Below are 17,692 nucleotides of genomic sequence, written 5' to 3' on the forward strand. Positions count from 1 at the left end.
TCTTTTAATGATGGCCCTCCTTGTCGGTGTGAAGTACTGTGTCACTGTGGTCTGGATATTTCTTACCCTGCTGTATAACAATCTTGATGACTATCTTTTCATATGCTTATTGGACATTTTTGTATCTTGTTTAGAGAAATGTCTATTCAAATTCTTTGACAGTTTTTAAGTTGTTTTGTCTTTTTTGTTGTTGAGTTGTAAGTACTATTTATTTATTTTGACTACAAGTCCCATATCAGATATATGGTTTGCAAATATTTTCTTTCATTCTGTGGATAGTGTTTTCACTTTCTTGATAGTTCCTTTTAAAGCATAAAAGTTTTAAATTTTGATGAAGTCCAGTTTATCTATTTTTTTGTTACTTTACACACTTGCTGTTATTTCTGCAAAACCATTGCCTATTCCAAGATTAAGAAGATTTTTGCCTACATTTTTCTAATAAGACTTTTTTAGTTTTAGCTTTTATATTTTGGTGTCTGATCCATTTAGTATATGGTGTGAGCTACAGGTCCAACTTCATGCTTTTCTTGTAGATACCCAGTTATCTCAGCACCACTGCTACAAAGACCCTTTTCCCCAGTGAATTATCTTCATATCCTGTTGAAAAATCAATAGATCATAAATGTGAAGGTCTATTTCTGAACTCTCAGTATTATTCCATTGATCTATGTCTGTTGTTAGGCCAGTACCACAGTCTTGATTTTTGTTGTTGAGTCACTAAGTCGTGTGTGACTCATTGCAACCCCATGGACTATAGCCCACCAGGCTCCTCTGTCCATGGGATTTCCCAGGCAGGGATACTGGAGTGGGCTGCCATTTCCATGCCCAGGGGGTCTTCCCAACCCAGAGATGGAACTCGTGTCTCCTGCATTGGCAGGAGATGCTTTACCACTGAGCCCCCTGGAGCTCTGTGGTAAGTTTTGAGTCAGAAACTTTGGTGTGTAAGTCCTGTAACTGATTCACTTTTCACTGTTCTAACTCATTAGTTAAGGCATCATCGGAATGGATGAGACTGGGACTGGGCGTACGCCTTACCACTGTTTCCTCCTCCTGTTGTTGAGAGCCACTGACCAGAGGAGGGTCTGTTTGCCAGACCCTAGTAACTGAGACAGTGTGTGGGGAAAAAGTGTGTGAGTTAATGCTTTCCAAACTGTATCATAGAACAGGAAGGCATTGAGATAGAAACTAGGGATTGTGTCTGTATAGGTGTGATTTCTACAGAGAGCCAACAATGTAAAAATCTGTTGTCGTTAATTATTTTCCTTTTATTGGCCATTATAATAATATTTGTGCAGCATTTTGTAGCTTTTAAAGGATTTTTATGTATGATGCAGTTTAGTCTTTTTCTGTGAGACTCCTGGAATTAAGTAACTTGCTCAGGATTGCATGACTAGAAATGGTTGATTTGCATTTAAACCCAGGTTTTCTGATCATTCATCCTTTATTTTTCCAAATGTGTGAGTAGATAGAGAAATACGTTAAACATTACATTTGTGGCTAGGTACATGTGGTTTAGTTAAGGAGAAAAAAAAAAGAAAAAATCAACATGCAAGGCAATCCAATATATTGTAGGTACTATGCTTGATTTAAATTTCTGAATTCCATGAAACAATAGTTAGTTGGAACACTCTGAAAAGTAATTATTTGAGTAGTGTGATTTCTGTGACACTTTTCTGTCGTGTGTGTGTTTGTATGGGTGTATATGTTCGTGTTATGTTGTTACTGGCACTGAGCCAGGTAAAGGATATTTTTTTACATTTGGCAGTTTGCAGTTCCATGTCTGCACTTTTAATGCCAAATTGTTTTTCCCTGTTCCTCAGCCTGATTCTCCGTCATGTTCCCCTACACCTCAGTATTCACTGAGGGCTTCCTGTGTTAGATCTGTGGTAGGAAAAGTGTAGGTTGCAAGAAGGTAATCAGATGTAGTTCCTAATCCTGTAGATACGGTTAAAACTAACTGAGAGAGAAAACATAAAATGCTTTAGGACCAAGACCAGGGAAATGATGGTGCTGTTGGCAGAGACTGCCGGTATCTGTAGACTGCGGGTCTTAAAAGGGATCTGCTTCCCTCTTTACCCTGTGACCCTAAAGCCGATGGCCTTGTGTATTCTTCAGCATTAGTAATTAGCTGCCTTTTTTTTTCATTTATTTTTATTAGTTGGAGGCTAATTACAATATTGTTGTGGTTTTTGCCATACATTGACATGAATCAGCCATGGATTTTCATGTGTTCCCCATCCTGATAATTAGCTGCATTTTGTAGAAACCTGACCTCTGGTTCTGTTTTATTTTCTTACTCTTTTTCTCCACCGTGTGTCTTCTCAACACTTTGTACTCTTATACTGTGTAAGTTTTTTTCAAAGCCACCTCAGTCTTTGGAGCAAGGCAGATTATTAGTAAATAAACACTGGATAACTGAAAGGTGATGTGAACACCTTTTTGTTAGCAGAATGCTGGAGTGCCTCTTCTGAGGAGTCAGTCGTGTCCAACTCTTTGTGACCCCGTGGGCTGTAGGCCGCCAAGCTCCTCTGTCCATGGGATTCTCCAGGCAGGAATACTGGAGTGGGTTACCATGCCCTCCTCCAGGGGATCTTCCCAACCCAGGGATCGAACCCAGGTCTCCCACATAGCAGGCGGATTCTTTACCGTCTGAGCCACCAGGGAAGTCCAGGGAAGCAGAATGCTGGAGTGCCTCTTATGAGGAGTCATTAACATTGACAAAATTTAAGTATATGTTGAGGCCCTGTGATGCTGAATTTTTCATATGCATGTCTCCTTTCTTCAGTAGAGATAATAGAAGCATATTTTTCATTCACTCCTTTGAGTTCTGGACTCCATGGCTGCAGTGTTGCGTGGTTTTGCATAGACTCTCCGAGGACAAAAGTCTTTGCTGACATCTGGGTTGCTGGAAGTGCAACCCTGGAGCGCGTGCGGGGGCCTGGGCCGGGGGCCGAGGGGGCATGGACGGCGCTGCAGCCCTGGGGAGCATGGTCGGCCCGGACCTTCCCCTGGCAGAGCTGTGTCGGGAGCCTCACGCCTGTTTGTATTCTTGCTTCTGTACCTTCTTTGACATTCGTGGTGTGCGCTTTCATTACCACGGACAGTGCACGTGTGCTTCTCTTTTTGCTTCACCTCAAAGCTGACTTTTCACCGGACACAGCCAACACCGCCGCGAGGGGCCCTTGCTGCAGACATCGTGGTCCAGGCGCAGTCGTTTGCTGCCAGCACCTTTACTTTAAAACTGAGCTTGGGGAAGACGTCACTGTCTCAATAAGACCCTGGAGAGATTCCTTCCTTTCTTACTCCAAGATGTTACTTCTTAGCATCTGCCTTTAACCATAGATTTTTAAAGTATTTATTTCATAATAAGGGAAAATGTTGAGTGATAGAGTTTTGTACCCATTATTTGTGACTTCTGATTTTCTTTTTATTTTTTTCTAATCTTTGCTGCTTTAAGAACAGTATAAGAATGTCTGAAAAAAACATGCATTAACTGATCACAAAGGGATTATACTTTATAACAGCAATAGAACATTTTATCATTTATTTTAGTTTGCCTGGTTTTATAACTGGTTATTATTTCAGATTTATTACTTAAGTACTTTTGATAGAAAGTGTCATGTTACTGTCTAGCAGGTAATATTTTAGTTCACATAGCTGTTCTGTCTTTAAGATGTCCTGAAAGCTATTCTTTAGTGTGCCCAAAGCATTTTCTTTACAGTGATTATTACTGTTCATTGGCTTCAATATCTTTTATCAACTAAGCATTATTGCAAATAGCAAGTCAAGCAATATTTATTAGCATTTTTTATTTTAAGAGCAGTGTAAGTTTTGATTTTTTAAATTTAATGTTACCACCGTTAGCTTTCTGACTATGCTTTTTGTAAATGTTCATTTAGAACTGTTTACTTAGAATGTCTGTGTATTTTAAGTTAGGGACTTAATAGGATCCTTTAAAGGTATAACGAATTCCATACTTGGGTGAAGTGAAGTGAAGTGAAGTGAAAGTCGCTCAGTTGTATCCACCTCTTTGCGACCCCATGGACCATACAGTCCATGGAGTTCTCCAGGCCAGAATACTGGAGTGGGTAGCCTTTCCCTTCTCCAGGGGACCTTCCCAACCCAGGGATCAAACTGGGGTCTTCCTGCATTCCTGGCAGATTCTTTACCAACTGAGCCGTCAGGGAAGCCCTTATTTGGGTAGAAGCAGCATATTATTCTGGTGGCTCAGCCGTTAGAGCATCTGCCTGTAATGCAGGAGACGCAGGAAACATGGGTTTGATCCCTGGGTCAGGAAGAGCCCCGGAGGAGGAAATGGCAAACTCATTCCAGTATTTTCGCCTGGAGAATACCACGGACAGCGAGCTTGCCAGCCTACAGTCCGTGAGGTCACAAAGAGTCAGACACGACTGAAGCAACCGAGCCCACACGTGCACCGACTCGCTTCTCCCTCTCTGCACGTGAAGAGGAGGCCTGGTGGTGATTCCGAACCTTCCGGGGCAGAGGTGGGCCCTGGTGCCCGGGCCAAGTCCCTGGCTTGCTTCCACCCTCGAGGGGTCCAGCCCCCTGCCTCCCTCAGCCCCCTGCTCTCAGGTCTCCCGATGGTATGACTCCTTTGTCTGACCTGCCCAGTTGGGTGAGAGTTCTTTCTTTAATCTCTGTACTTCAGATCTTGGCACTCATCTGACGTTTGGTGGACCGCGAGGGCACGGATACACTTGCTGTCCTGGGAAGCTGGCATCTCTGGATGCTGCCAGTGTTTGCGGCGGTGTGCCGAGGCCTGTCATTCAGCAGCGTTGTCCCATGAGGGAGGCAGTGGTTGTGGATGGTGTTATAGGTGGGAAGACAGGCTCAGACAGGTGAGCCCACTTGTTCAAGGTTGCAGAGCCGACGGCGCAGAACTGGGATTTCAGGCTTTGGAGCCCAGGTGATTGGAGCCTCTGCTGCGCTGCCTGCCTTTTGCGGAGTGGACACAGGAGAGCGGTCTAGAATGGCGCTGACCCGCAGGACTTCCTGGTAGGACGGAAGTGGTCTGCATCTGGCATCCTGCGCAGTAGCTGCTTAGCACTCGAAAGATAGCTAATCTGAGTAAATTAATTTATAATTTGACTAAAATTTAATTTAAAGTTAGGTGACCATATGTGACTAGGAGCTACTGTGTCCCATAGTACAGACTTAGAAAAATGAACATTTCTCAAGCTTAAATTTATGCTTTAACGTCAGGTGAGACTAAGCTAGCAGGTGATTTTGAGTTTTTAAGGGGTACTTACAGTTATGCATTTGTCTTTCCCCACCCTTCCTACCAACCACCGTTATTTTCTAAGAGCCAGCGACCGCTAACGTATTTTTTAGAGCATCACACAAAATGCCCTTAATTATGTAAAAGACCCATATAAATGTTAATATTATATAGTATGGTTAAAGGTGTTTCATTTCTTTTTAACAAAGTGAAAGTGGCATTGAAAGCATTGTTTTTATGGACTCAGGATTTTGAAACGGGAAAGCGTGTGGTCTGGCCTCCCTCCAACCAGAGAGAAGCCCGCGCGTGGACAGGGACACGCAGTTTCATGACGAAGCCCAGGCCAGCATTCAGTTCTGAGAGTCGATGTGTCGCTGATTTCATCGACAGAATGGATGTGTTTTATACACTTAGGAAATGTAGATACCGTTAATATAAACAAGGAAGATTGGAAGTCTTCTCTGAGATCAGAAAGGACATTGGAAAGGAACTGGAGTTACCTTGTCTGGGGGAGTGAGGGGGCACCATGGCTGTGTTTAACTGTTTTCAGAGCCAGAAAACGGAAGAGAGATTCACCTTACTCCATGGGATGTCAGGGTGTAGAACTAGCACTGCCGTATTAAATTAGAAGGAAACCATTGCCTTCTTGATACAAAGTCTTCGTCTTCGTCCAGAGCTGTCCAGAGAAATAATGGACAACTCGGGAGGTAGGTAGTGTGTGCCCCTTCTCTGGAGGAATTAAAAATGACTCTGTTTGCTTATTTCAGAGGAGTGTTCAGGTCTCAGCTGCATGGTCGTGCTGGTGGACGTGTTTCCCGGCCGCTGGACTCGGCTTCGTCTTCTCCTCTGTGGGTTGCGAGTCAGTTTCTCTCTCTCTCCTTTGCCTTCTTGGAGCCTGTGGTTCATAATTTGTATAGTTTATTGGCCTAGCTGGTTTATTTAAAACAGATAGTTTATTTGTTGTAAGTTCTGTATATGAATTAGTAAATGAGGCTTTTATTTGTCTATTTATAACTTTCAAATTTATAAGAAAAGGATGATACATGAAGAATATTTGTGTAGCAGACCTATTCCATTAATTACATGAATTAAATGGGAAATTAACAATTTCCTGTGTCAATCTAAGGTGAAAATACACCATTTAAGAACCATGGAGTATGGATTATAGATAGTATTTGCAATAATGTATAAAATGTTTTAAGTAATAAATTCAGGGTAGCCTCCCCAAATATGCAAATATGGGTGTGGTGACTGTCTAAACAAGTGGTAGCTGTCTAATTGATTCTTTCTCCTTTTTCAAATTACATACAAGCCAGATGTGTCTAACTTTAAAGCAAGGAGAAATCGTTGAACAGTTCTTCCCGGTTTTGAGCTTGCCAGAGGTGTGTGTGGGTGGACTGGTCACTGACAGAGAAGTAAAGCTGTGTGTGGTTTCTGACGTCATCACTCTCCATTCTCAGAATCTTCTGTCACTCCCCTGTCTGCCATCGTTTTAGGAAGTAGGGGTTTGCCTGGAGACATGACCAGATTTCGTGTAGCTTTGTAATCAGTCAACTGGGGACTCCTGACAGTGGATTTTGGAGATGGTAAACTTAGGTTGAGCAGGTTTTTACTCTTCTGTGTGGAAGGTAGTCAGAGATGGATGTTCAGTTGGACACATAGATGTAAGTGCACCCAGTGACCTTCCGTTCCTCCGTGGTCAGAGCCCATGAGCTGGGAGGTCCAGCTGGGGAGTTTTGACTAGTCTACAAAGCAGAGATTGAATCTGAGTCAGCACGCTTGCCTAGGTAGGAGATCAGGCAGGCTCACATGGATGTTTGTGTGCTTGCAACATTCACTTCATAGGTGGGCGTAGTCAAGGACTGGCATGTTGCTGCCCTGTGGTCTGCTGGAGGCTTGGGAAAGAGGGGGTCTCCTCACACCCTGATCCCTGCAGCTTCAGATAAGTGCTTATTGACATGCACATTGCCGTGTTGTTAAAGAGTAAGAGTTTGTCACAGGGATAAGAATAACCTTCATGTTTGATAAAGCACCCGGCCAGAGATTAACAGGCAAGCCTTTGAATAGGCCCAGAATGGTATCGGTGCCTAGAAACAGCAAAATAAAATTATGTTCCTGAATAAGAGTGTGTAAGGTGCTGTTGTATTCCAAAAATAGCTGTTATTAGGTTAAGTGAGTAATAGAATAAGCTGAGTAGGGTGTATTTTGAAATTAACAGTCGTTTGAGTGCCAAGTTGCTCAGTTGTCTCCGACTCTTTGCCGCCCGGTGGACTGCAGCCCGCCAGGCTCGTCTGTCCACGGGATTCTCCAGGCAAGCATCCTGGAGAGGGTTGCCGAGCCTCCCCCAGGAATAGTCGTTTAACGCCAAACAGATGTTTTCTAAGAGCCCGTTGTGTGGTCAGCACCGTGCTGGGGCTGCAGTTCGTCCCAACAAGACGCAGGGGTGTGCAGCCCGTGTGGCGCTCGCGCGTTGCTGCGAAGGCAGCCAGGGACGTCGCTGCAGAAGTCCAGGCCTGCTCGGGAGGGGGCAGTGGGCAGATGAGCCGCGCGCGGGGCGGGGCTCAGTGTGGGGCCTGCCTGTCCTCTGGGCTCGGAAGGCCTTTCTGAGGAGGTGGCGTCTAAACCCAGGACGGGAGGGGACGCGGTGTGAGTTCCCGAGGTGAGCAGGCCCCTGGCCGCGGTGCTGTCGCAGAGGTGCCGCTCTGCCTTTGGGGGAGCGGGCGGGGGTCCCCGGGCGCTGAGGAGCCTGCCTGGGATGGGGGGGCCCAAGGTGCGAGTGCAAAGTGAGGCTGGCGAGTTGAGCCGGGTTGGTTCTCATGAGGCTTCTGGGCTGGAGGCCGGCTGCTCATCGCTGGGGAGGCAGGACGGCGTTCTGGACGGGCTGGACTGGGCCGCTTCTTGCAGGAGAAGTGGCGGACTTGGGGGGTGATGGCAGAGGCGGGGATGTGGGAGGCATCGGTTTGGGATTGAGTCTGTTGGGGAGAGGGAGGCACCTGTTCCTGGGAGGACGGTGGAGGGAGCGGGCTCGGAGGCTTCTTCTGGCCTTGCTAACTGGGAGCGGCTTAGCACTTCCAGGTGGAGACGTCAGACAGGCGGCCAGACATGAGGTGGAGTCCGCGGAGAGCTGGAAATACCAGTTCAAAGTTGTCATCGTAAAGATATTTAAATCCATGGAAGTGGAGGCCTCTGTGTATGGCAAGGGTGTGGGGAAAGAAGGGGACCCAAGGCCAGGCCGTCTGGAACCACGGGTGTGGAGTCGGGAGCTGGCCCGCAGGGAGCCGGGTGCAGGGGGAGGTGTGTCAGGCCGGGGCAGGGCGGGCTCAGTTCCTGGTGGTCCTGGGGGCTTCCCAGTGGTCAGGATGCCACGTCCATTGCCAGGGGCACGGCTTTGGTCCTCGGTCCTGGAACTAGGATCCTACAGGCGACTCAGCCATAAGGAAAAAATTAAATTGATGATGAATGAAAATTTTAAGTGAATGAAAAGTGGAGTAACACTGGGCTTCCCTGATGGCTCAGAGGTAAAGAACCCTCCTGCCAGTGCGGGAGACACAGGAGACACAGGTTCGACCGCTGGGTCGACAGGATCCCCTGCAGAAGAAAATGGTAACCCACTCCAGTATTTTTGCCTGGAAAATTCCATGGACAGAGGAGCCTGGTGGGCTGCAGTCCATGGGATCACAGAAGAGTCTGACAGGACTTAGTGACTAAATAGCAACAATGAAAATTGTAATTACTTTTCCCACCAGGAAAGTAATAAGGGAATAAAGACTATCAAGTTGCATTGAGATTTCCAGAGGAATTCTTTTATAATTTTCCAAGATGATTCGCATCACCTTTTCACGCAGAGTCCATAATTGGGCTCAAGAAGGCATGCCTTTTCCCTTTGGGGGTGCAAGGTCCTGCCCATCTGAACGCTGGCCGGTCAGGCTCAGGGACCATTTAATTAGGAAGCCATTGCTGGCGGCCTCTGAGTCTGCATGTGGCTGGCGCCCATGCTCTGGGAGCACAGAGGGAGCGTGGTCAGCACGCCCTGGCCCTCGCTTCCGTCGCCGAGAAAGAGCCGTCAGGGCTGCTGTCCGAGGGGATCGGCAGGGGCGGCTCCTGGAGCGCGGGTGGCGGAGCCGGCCTCACGACGCTTCCTGTGGGTGTGCGCTGGCCTGGCCGGTGGCCGCCGCTGCCTGCGCCCGGGTGAGCAGGACAGCCGTTCCCGCCCCGGCGCCCGGCGCGGCCTTTTCCCACGTCTTCTCCCTGGACCTCGGGGCCTCGCTCAGATGTCCCTTCGTTCGCTGACTCTCCGCCCTCCGCACGCCCGCAGCACGCGCTGCGTCCGGTCAGAGAGGCATGCTGCGCAGCCCTTTCTGCCGCAGGGACTGCCTGGGTTTATAGAGTCGTCCTCTCGGTGCAGTTACGTGGCTTCCCTCGGTTCCCTTACCTGTAAAACGCCATGAGTCTGGGAGGATTGTGTGAGTTGTGTGTGTAAAGGACTCAAGAGTAGGACCCGGCTCATAGGGCTCAGGAGTTGTTAGCTGTTGTGCAGTTATCATTATTTATAAGGGTTTTATGCATTTACTGTCCTCATTTGTTTTGAGGATGGTGAAGGCTTATGACATGTAATTCACTATCTTTTCAACATGGTATACTGTGTGTAAGAGACACTCAATATTTTTTGCAGTAGTAAATTATTAAGGCAGAGAACTGAATGTGTTGTTTTTGTCTAGAATACTAGGCATACACACGGATGTCTTATGTGTGACCCTGAATACTTGGTGGTCAGTATCTCTTCCATGCAGTGCAGTTAATAAACAGAATTTAATGCATTTGTTAAAAATATATATATATACATACACACAATTTTTATAATATGAACCTGAGCTTGGTTTTAAGCACTCATACAGGTTCCTGTGAGGAGAGGGGAAATCTTTTTTTAAGATAAAAATTTTTCAGTGTTTTCCAGTTTGTTTTTTCTCATGATAAGCTCAGCAGCCGTGTCTGTATGACTAAATTCGGTGTACACAGGCAGCTTGGCATTTTAATCACCTCATCTCCACGGGGTCAGTGCACTGGGGATGTGGAATTCTTCACTTTCAGAGATTAGAATCTTAATTGTTGAAATAAGACCGACTCACTTGAAATAGAGAAAAATATCAAATGGTATACAAAGGAAGTGTGATGTTATTAAAATAGTAAGATAATTCATCTAGCAGTCTTGTTTGTTGTTCACCAAAAGCCTTTTGAGCATCTCTTTCTCACTGGATTCAGAACCTCTGAATTTTAGCCCAAGATCTGCCACTGAGAAGTTGAACAAGTTCTTTGTCTTTACTTGGTCTACTTACGCACAGGACGATAAAAAGATCAAATATGATGATGTGTATGAGCGCTCTTAGAACACTGAAGCATTGTGCAAATATGAAGAGTTGTATAGTGTTAAATTGTCAGAGGCAGACCATATGTATGGTGACAGTTAAAAGAAATACCAATGACTGTTGGGATAGTCAGGGTGAACCTTAGGGGTGGGTCTGATTGTCCCCAGAAAGCATCAGGGGAGAGACTGTTTTTAAAAGCCAGTACCCTGGTGGGAGGGGACATGGGTAATGGCTGATTCATGTTGATATTTGGTAGAAACCAACATAATACTGTAAAGCAATTAATCTGTCAATTACAAATAAATAAATTTTAAAAAGCCAGCACCTGGAATTGGTGAAGTAGTTGGGAAGAGAAGAGCACGTTGGGAAATTGTCCAGCTGTGTTTCATTGAACATGGAGTGAACTGCCTGACTGAATTCGTTGAGCAACTGGAATAACCTTTCACATTATCAATTTTCTAAAGTGGATTTTGCATTTTCCTCCTCTCCAAAACAGGATATAACGAGTTTAATATTTTCTTATTCGTTTAGGGCCTTCCTCTGCCATGCAGGGGTTGGTGAAGAACTGGAGTCAGGGCCTTCCTCTGCCGTGCAGGGATTGGTGAAGAGCTGGAGTCAGGGCCTTCCTCTGCCATGCAGGGATTGGTGAAGAGCTGGAGTCAGGGCCTTCCTCTGCCGTGCAGGGATTGGTGAAGAGCTGGAGTCAGGGCCTTCCTCTGCCGTGCAGGGATTGGTGAAGAGCTGGAGCCAGGGCCTTCCTCTGCCGTGCAGGGGTTGGTGAAGAGCTGGAGTTAGTGAGGTGTGTTTGGCTTTTACCTCATGCCTTCAAAGGATCTCTGGAGACTATCTTTTACTAAATTGACATATGCACCCTTTTGGAGAGTGTAATCCAGTAGTTTAGTGTATTCATGGACTTGGGCAGCCTCAGCCCTTAGACTACTCCCAGAGTGTTTTCATCACCCACAAGAAACCCGAGTCCCGAGAACCGACATTCCCAATCCTCCCGCCGCCAGGCCTGGCAACCACTGACTGACTTTGTCTGTGGCTTCTCTGCCTCGGACATTTCACCCACATGGGATCCTACAAGGTGTGGCCTTTTGTGTCTGGCTTCTTTCACTGAAAACATTCAGATTTAGAATAAAAAAATGCTAGTCAAATTGATTGAGTGGAGTTGGAAGGAAATTTAAGAGAGCCCGTGAGAGGAGGAAGGTGAACCAGGAGGAAAAAGGACGAGACCAGAGGAAGTCCAGATTCTCTGAAGTGTCTGTGAGCTTGGCACTGGGCTGAGTTACTGGGCGGTAAAGCAGAGGCGGTTCTGAAAGGTGTGCTGACACTTCCTCCCTGGTTGGTGATAATTGGATTTTGAAGAAAGAAGTAATATCCTCTTAATGTGTAGAAGTGCTAAATGAACCCTTTGGAAAGGAGTTGGATAACAGATTATTACTACAGTCAACCTTTGATTAGTATGATTTCAGCTTTTATTCCTCTTTTTTTTTTCATTTATTTTTATTAGTTGGAGGCTAATTACTTTACAATATTGTAGTGGTTTTTGTCATACATTGACATGAATCAGCCATGGTTTTACATGTATTCCCCATCCCGATCCCCCCTCCCACCTCCCTCTCTACCCGCTCCCTCTGGGTCTTCCCAATGCACCAGGCCCGAGCACTTGTCTCATGCATCCAACCTGGGCTGGTGATCTGTTTCATCCTAGATAATATACATGTTTCGATGCTGTTCTCTCGAAACATCCCACCCTCGTCTTATTCCTCTTTTAAAGTATAATTCCCGCTTCTTCCCAGTTTCCATTTCTTGAGGTATATAGAGTTCTTGCTCCATGATGCCAGCCTTATCCTTGGTTTATATGTGTGTGTGTGTGTGTGTGTGTGTGTGTGTGTGTGTGTGTGTGTGTGTGTGTGTATAAATTAATGGTAGAGCAACCAGTTAAATTTTTCAAATACTGACTGGGAGAGTAGACATCTCAGTAATTTCCCTTTATACTTTATTGCTTAATATTTAAGGTTAGGATAATTGGCTAAACATCCATATTTTATTAATTGGTGAAAGTGAAAGTCGCTCAGTTGTGTCCAACTCTTTGCTACCCCATCGACTGTAACCCACCAGGCTCCTCTGTCCATGGAATTCTCCAGGCCAGAATACTGGAGTGGGTAGCTGTTCCTTTCTCCAGGGGATCTTCCCAACTCAGGGGTCAGACCCAGAGCTCCTGCATTGCAGGTAGATTCTTTACCAGCTGAGCCAGCAGGGAAGCCCAAGAATATAGAGTGCCCACTCCAGCCTATCCTGTCTCCAGGGAATCTTCCTGACTCAGGAATTGAACCGGGGTCCCCTGCATTGCAAGCAGATTCTTTACTGGCTGAGCCACCAGGGAAGCCCTTATTAATGGATAATTCCCATTTTTCATTTACTTCATTGACAGTCTTATCTCTCCCCATGTCAGTTAACTTAGTGATTCTTACAGGGTTTGATTGTTTGTTTTGTTTTAAAGTTGTGCAAATGCATTAGCCTTTATAACCAAAAAAAATCTTGTCAGGTAAACGGCTAACTTGGGTAATGCTTGAATATGGCAGTGTGTGTAGCTGCATAGCAATATTCTTATTTGACATCAATACTCAGTTCTGATTGTACCATGTTATCCTTAATCAACAGGCATGATCCAGTTACTTTGTTGAGGGAGGAAACCTGTCATTAAATCGTTTTGTTTCTTTGCTGCACAATAGCACTGTTTACGACACCGTTAGAAATCTGCAAGGCTCACTGTGTCTGCAGTGAAAGATACGGACAAAGCCCGACAGGGTCTTTGGGCATTTCCACCTCTAAGCATTATACATCTGCTCCAGGGCCAAATTAAGCCTTCTGTATTGTTGAGCTGTGATTATTAAAGCTGACTGGATAGCCTTAGTATTTTCTCTGTTTGCCCACATTCACTTTTCATGTAAACTTTATTGATGGAGCATTACTTGGATATATTAAATGAAGATTAGTAATAGTGAAAATTTATTATATTGATTAGTCAAGTTGATGTTAACAGTTAAGATTTAATCTTGTTTAAAATTTATTTTTGTTTAGCTGCCTCTAAAATAAGCTCTATCACTTAAATTTTAACCTCTATGTCTAGCTGCCTGTTCAGCGTTCCATTTGAATATTTCTTAGTTACATCAAAAGAGGAACAGGTCCAAAACTGAACCCCTCTTTTCCAGTCCAAGTCCAGTTCACCCACAGTCTTCATCTCAGTTAACAGCAGCTCACCATTCCAGTTAGCAGAAAACCCTAGAGTCATCCTAGATTTCTCTTCTCTCTCTGTCTGCATTCGTCCTGTCCGCACATTCTTTTAGCCCTGCCTTCAGAATGAACATACCTAGAGTCTAACCACTGCTCCCTTCCTCGTCGTCGGAGCCATCTCCGTCTCTTGCTTGAATCAATTGCCATGATTTCCCACCAGCTCTCCCCACTTCTCTCCTCCCGCGCAGTCTGTTCTTGGTACGAGAGAGCAATCCTTTTAAGGTGGAAGTCAGACGCTCTCCTGCTGGGACTCCCATCACAGGGGCCTGTGAAATGCTAAGTGGTCAGGGCCCACTCCTCTCCCTGACCTCACCGACTCTCGCCTCCTGTGGTCCTTTTGCAGGGGCTCTTTCCTGTCCTTCAGACGGGCCAGGCGTGCGCCCCCCGGGTCTCTGCGAGCCTCTGTCCTTGGCCTGGATGGCTCTTCTTTCAAAAGCTGCCTGACTGGCCCCCTGATCTTCGTTCTTTCTCAGCTGCCGCACGGAGCTGCTCTGACCACGGCCTCAGCTCACCCAGCCTCCTTCACTCTGTCCGACACTGGCGTCTGTGGTGTGACTGTGATCCCTGGTCTCCCATCAGCGTGTTCGCGTCCTGAAGGCCCTGATGGTTTACGTGTTCAGGAAAGTGTATGATGTTGGCAGCAGGACATTACTGGTACCCTAGGAGCCGCCCCTGTTTCCCCTTCCGTCACTCTGCTCCCCAAGTCTGATAGCCTTTAACATTGTTTTTAGTTCATTGGAGGTCGTCTCCCACGAATAAAGGTCAGCTGCCGATGAGAAGTTTCTGCGCAGAGCCTTGCCCCTCAGTGAGGCCCGAGTGACACTTGCTCCACCTTGCCTTTTCCGGTGTCTCCTGAGCAGTCCACAGAGCTGAGACGCCCTTTGCAGCACCAAGATTGTGTTTAGAGTTTATGGAAGTGCGTTTGCAGTCCTCTTTGCTTATGAATGCAAATGTCACAGGGACAGCAGCCTTTGCCACTTTGCTAGATCTCTGTGATTTAGATGAAGATAATTTTATTCTGTTGACAGTGTGGAGCACGTTGCAGGTGAATATCAAGGTTAATTGTCATATTGAAAAGTGAAGCAGTACATTCTACATCTTTCTGTTGAGAAAAATGGAATTGTTACCATTAAAGTGATTTTAGGTTAATAAGTTGGTTAATAAAAGCAATTAAAACCTGATTTTCTTACAACTTGCCATAAGTGCTTTGCTTGAAAATAGTTATCACTGAATGGATCTATAAAAAAGATCAAATGACTGGTGAAATGAAAAAAAGAGAACTGCAAGGAAAACCTTTAATGGACAGTATTTTGATTTGGGCATTTGGTGAACAAAATTATTCTTCATGTGCTGCACAAGATCCAGTAATATGAACAAACAATTTAGTATTATCATTTGTTGAGCACTTATTATGTATTGGTTCTCATGCTTTTTTATGCTTCCAACAGTTTTATAATGGCAGATACTACAATTTCACTTTTCTAAATATGTTTTATTCAACTTCCAAGCCTCAGTTTTCTTATCAGACCTCAAATACTGGGCTCCTTATCCTACATCCTGTTTCCCCTCCCCCAGCTTCTACCTGACTCTTTATTTTGTATTTCCTCTGAATTTCCTCTAAAGAGCAGCATATACTCATTTTGAAGTTAATGGCGTTTTTTAAGGAAATAGTTTATTTACTGTTAATTTTAACATCCTTCTCTGCCTCAGCAAAAACATTATTCTGCTGTTCAGGCATAATTATTGTGGCAAGTTTATGGCATCTTTTCAAGCCTTGGTTAGGCTAATTGAACGTCTGAATACCTTTATGGTATTAAAATTTTTTCTGGTTCTCTATAACTGGGTTTCTTTTTCTTGGCCCTTAAGGCTTTCTTGGAGCTTCCCAGGTGACACTAGCAGCAAAAGAACCCACCTGCCAGTGCAGGAGACGTAAGAGAGTCGAGTTTGATCCCTGTGTCAGGAAGATCCCCTGCAGGAGGAGATGGCCCCCCCAGTCCAGGATCCTTGCCTGGAGAACCCCGTGGACAGAGGAGCCTGGCGGGCCGCGGTCCTGGGATCACAGAGAGCCGGGCTGAAGCGACTCAGCGCAGCACAGCACGGCTTTCTTCCCGATAGTTCTCTTCAGAATACTTAAGTGTGATAAGATGCAGCAGATTTCCTTCCACCTAATGCCAGTTTAGAGAATATTTGCGTTTTTATGAGAACTGTGTTGCTCCGGACTTTTCTTTAGGCCCGTTTGTTCGTTTTCACTTGCTGGTTTAGACGCCGCTGTGTGTCTGGCGCAGCCCTGACGGCATTTCCCTGCTCTGGCCAGGCTTTTTCTTTCAACTCGTGCAGTTTTCAATCTCGTTATTCTTGTGTTTATTAAGGGCAATTTCATAGAAAACATATACTCTCAGTTTTATATGGAAAACAAAGTATATTGTTACAGGGAAAAATGTTAAATATGCCTAAGTTTGATTTTTGATTTTTTGGAGACATACCTAGGAGAAACTTAAGATGAGTATGCCTTATGCAGAAACTTTAACTAAGAAAGATTAAATGATCTTTAGTAATGGATTCTCACCATATGTTGACAGGTTCATATTTGCATATTTGTATAATCTGTCCTGATTTCAGATACTCCTCCTTATTTTCTCTTTATTAAAGACATTTATAAATGAAAATACTCTTTGGGCCTACTTATGGTCTAGTAATGTGCTTAGCCAATATTTAAGGCACTGTGGGGATACTCACAAAGGAGGTTAAGATAGTGAAAGATACTGAGATCACAGTTCTATTTACATGAGAATCGAGGGTCCTAAATGAAAAAAAAAGAAAAAAACCTACTGAGTATTTGCTGTCTGGTAAAAGAGGATATATAACTGGTAGTGATAAATAGTTTATACATTGTTCTGTTTTTAGCTTTGTGGAAATTTTATTTTCTCATATACGTTCTCCCTTTTAACAAGTCACATGACTGTGTAGTCTACTTTCTCAGAATTAGTGTTCATTAGCCTCCTTAATGAAGATTTTTACAGTCAGAGTGGAAGAGGGCCAACTTTTTATTGTTAGTGCACAGCATAATTAACCATACAAGGTTTGTTTATTATAGCCGAGAACTAGAACAATGCTTCAAAGAGGAAAACACACAGAAGATTAGTGAAGAACAGCAGCGTGTGAGGCTGGCCAATTGTAATAATACCTTCAGTGGGTAGTTGGTAAATTTGTAAGCACATGCTTACATTTTCCAGATAATAGGAACTAAAATGTCTGATTTTAATTGCCATTTCTGTTACACTGTTGCAAGGAAATAATGGAAATTTTGCTTGGAGAAATGATTGTATTGGAGAAGTGTTATGTATAGTTTGATTCTGAAAGCCTGAGCTCTTTACAAATGGGTAATGTTACAAAAGTAATGAAATTCACTCTAAGGCACAGTTTTTTTTGGGGGGGAGTGGTTTCTGATTTTATTGAATTAGACCTAAAGAAAAATGATATATTCCAATAACTAAATAATAAATTTGCAATAGATAGTGTGCAGAGAATTTAGGGTTTTGTTCAGCCTATGTTTTCTGGGGAAGTCCTGATTTCAGATACTCCCCCTCATTTTCTCTTTATTAAATACATTTATAAATGAAAATACCCTTTGGGCCTACTTATTATGGTCTAGTAAATGTGCTTAGCCAATATCCCGACAAGGCACTGTGGGGATACATAGAAAGAAAGTTAAGATAGTGAAAGATACTGAGATCACAGTTCTATTTACAGGAGAATGGAGGGTCCTAAATGAAAAAAATAACAAAAAACC

General features: G+C 44.6%; 1 protein-coding gene across 1 annotated transcript in view; it reads left to right on the plus strand.

The window, feature by feature from the left end:
* LOC122684278 overlaps positions 1-17,692 on the plus strand; it is an 831,075-nt gene that overhangs the window by 21,266 nt on the left and 792,117 nt on the right.

Source organism: Cervus elaphus, chromosome 26 (genome assembly GCF_910594005.1).
Source record: "Cervus elaphus chromosome 26, mCerEla1.1, whole genome shotgun sequence".
NCBI classification, from domain to species: Eukaryota; Metazoa; Chordata; class Mammalia; order Artiodactyla; family Cervidae; genus Cervus; species Cervus elaphus.